Source organism: Entamoeba invadens (assembly GCF_000330505.1).
Source record: "Entamoeba invadens IP1 unplaced genomic scaffold scaff_1105074724775, whole genome shotgun sequence".
Classification (NCBI taxonomy): Eukaryota; Evosea; order Mastigamoebida; family Endamoebidae; genus Entamoeba; species Entamoeba invadens.
This window is the reverse complement of record NW_004443536.1, coordinates 7,820-11,294: the sequence shown is the minus strand read 5'-3', so window position 1 is coordinate 11,294 and position 3,475 is coordinate 7,820. Positions and strand designations below refer to the sequence as shown.

The 3,475-nt window shown below is 23.8% G+C and overlaps 1 pseudogene; it reads right to left on the bottom strand.

Annotated features, from left to right (window-relative positions):
• Positions 1 to 23: 23 nt before the first annotated feature.
• On the bottom strand, positions 24 to 652 carry EIN_396300 (annotated as a pseudogene).
• Positions 653 to 3,475: the final 2,823 nt, after the last annotated feature.

Below are 3,475 nucleotides of genomic sequence, written 5' to 3'. Positions count from 1 at the left end.
AATTTAATATTCTAACGTCTTGATTATAGTGGAATTTTCCAATATAATCTCATATCGAACTTGTCGTCATCCACTAAACAATTATCAATTTTAGATATATTCTCTTTAAATAATTCATATTGTTCTTTATTCCATTTTTTAGATTCATATTCACCAGTTTCTGAAATTATTCCAACGTTATATTGAATTCTATCTGCGACGTAGTAATTATAAGGATATAAATCTTTTCGACTATTAAAAAAAATCAAACATTTTAGGAAAATCTGATAACTAATTTGAAATCATTGAATAACTATCTTTCAAAACAATTCTTTTTCCATTATAATTTAGTTTCATTTTCATAGTTTTACCGTCTTTTTTAATACATGTCTCAATTCCATATTTTGCTAAGAAACACGAATCATATTTCAAATTATGAAAGTAAACAACGGAATTGTTATCTAAATCAGATAAGAAGTCTTTTACACATTCATTTCCATATTTACATGAAATTTGAGATGAATTTCGTCTAGAATAAGCAACACAATATGCTTTATAAATTCCTTGTGTGCTAGCTTCGAAATCTGCATAATAGTAAATATAGTTTTTGAATTTAGATTTTTTTATTACGACATGTAATGTCTGAGGAACTTCGTTCCGTAGTTTTTTCCATTGTTATTGGTTTAACTTCGAAATCTAGATAATCTAATGATTCGATTGATTGTTTAACATAATCAGATAAATCAGATGGTAAATGAAGCACATCACTAAGTGAATATGGTTTAAAACCGTTATTATTTCTAATTTACAAAATAAGTTCAGATAATTTTATACTGGATTTGGCTCTTGGATTGATTAAATATGAATTTCTTTTCTTTCTTTGTTTATTAAACATAGATTCAATTGGTTTGTTGTGATCTAATGCCCATTTATTCATTTCAACTCTATTCTTAAGATAAAATGGAGTAATAGTAATATTTTTATCTAAGAAATAATGATCACCCTTCATATTTGAATCTCTGAATAAATACATACTAATTTCAGTAGCTTCTTCATTATCTGATCCTATATATTTCATTATTGTATTAGCATGATCTTTACGGTTTAATTCTTCACGTTTTATTTGAATTCTAATATTACATATTTTAGATACTTCATATATTAATTTGATCTTCTAATATTTTGAATAACAATAAACACGGTATAAATCAATAATTTTCTCATCTATTTTAGCTTGTTGTAACGCATATATTAAACAATTATTATTTAATTCGTGTCTAATTTTGTTTTCAACACTAAGAGAATCAAATGTTTGAGCTATTTTTAAATATTTAGAGAAACATTTATATTCTTCTGTATAATGATAAGCAAAGAATGCAGCACCATTATTTCGATATTCATTAATTTCTTTTTTATAATCATATTCTTCAATTGTTAATTCTGTAATAAATAAAGGTTCTGGAACTTCATGTTGAACATAAAATGCAGAATCTGAACTGTTTTCAATTTCAGATTGATTATATAAACCAAGAGTTTCGTTTGAAAATAATTTTAAAAATTCATCTATATTTTCTTTATAATTTAACATATATGTCTTCCAAGTGGTATCAGTAAATCTATATTTATAAACTAAATTTGCTGTTGAATCTAGTTTTTCAATTAATTGATTAAAGAACTGTCTAATCATACCAATTCGTCTTAATTTTTCTTCAAATCCACAATTAAGATCAGCATGAATTATATTATTATCTACGTCATGTTACACCTTCTGTTTTATATTCATTATCATTTATTGATCGTTTGTATGGTCAACATTCATTATAAATTTGATCTCTGTTTTCATCTTCATCTATTTGTTCAATATTATTGTTTAAACTCCATTATAAATTATTTTTTATATTATAATAATCATTAATCATGTATTCGTTTTTTCTTTCATTCTTAAGTTAATCATTAACATAATTATAATATTCTTGAGATATTGCTTCATCATCTATTTCGGTATTATGTTTTAAACTCCATTCTAAATTCTTTTTATCAAGTTCTTTATGAATTTATGCATTATCTAAATCTTTAATTAATGTTGCTTTTTTATTAATTAATCCAAAAAGTTCGTTTATCAGTTTTATTTAATTTATCAAACACAATTCTTTAAAATGGTTGTTCTAATTTTACAATTGATTTTTGATAATTTTTAATTTGGATATCTATTTTTTTCTAAGTTCAAAATAAACATTTCTAGATTTAATATTCATTTTCAATAATTCTTTTCTACATTCTCTATTTAAAATTTTAGTAGATGCTGCTTTAATAATTCCATCTTTAATCCTAAAACAATCCAACATTTCTTCTTCGGAATAAGTATTAGTAAATTTGTGAAAATTCTTTTTCAAGAATTCTTGTGTAGTGCTCATTTAAAATAAGAAAAATTAAAATTATCACTTTGAAATAATAACTAAAAAATAACCATAAAATAATTAAACCCAAATAACGGATCGAAGCGACGAAATTGTGAAGATTTAGGTGGGTACGTAGTGCCCCCTAAATCGGCACGATTTATATACTAAAGTGAGGCGAGAAACCCACACCTGGAGAAAAACCCTCACCCTTTTTCCTTTTTCTTCTTTTACCCAAATTATTGTGTTTTTTACTTCCAGAACATGTAAAAAATAAAAAAGTCGGGTTATTATAGTTTCTTTTTCTTCCTTTTTAGTGTTTTTTATTCAAAAATAAAAAATGATTCGAGTTTGATTCAAAATTAACTATCAAAGAACAAAAATGGCCCAGATTTTTACGTACTTTTAGTTTATTATAACAGTGTTTCAAATTTGTGTTTATTTAAAAAATAAATATACTATTATATAAACTATATATATAGTTTAATGATTTAAATTATCTTATTTAACTTGTAATAGTTTATCAAAACCCAATTTCTAAAAATAATTCAAATTTTTACAAGACAAATTCTATAATATAGTAATGTATAGTAAAAATATCCAAAGATTTGCTTTTTTCCAGAAAATGTTTATTTTTTGATCAAAATATTTTCTTTTATATCTATAATACTCACGAGTCAAATTCAATTACGTTTTCGTGGAGATGCTATATTAAAGCTCAGTTGTGTTTTAATATCACCATTTTATAAATAAGTTCAAAAACAATTAAAAAGTCAAGATATGTCTTTTTTGACACATATCTTTTTTAATTAAGTTGTACAGTTAGTTCGGATTCAAATGAAACAAGTCTCATAATAAATTGAATTTGTCTCAAAACAAATTAAAATTGCACCTATATTCAATTTTGTTTCAAAACAATAAAAATTTGTCTCATAAATGTGTAATTTTGTTCGATAAAGATTGTAACACTCTTTAAAAAACAATAAAAATATACACACATACTCTCTTTTGATAAAACTTTAATGTTTAATTTATATTTACAACTAAAAAATACTTAAAGAACACCTCGAGCGAGTAATTTAACGCGACTAGTCTGACGA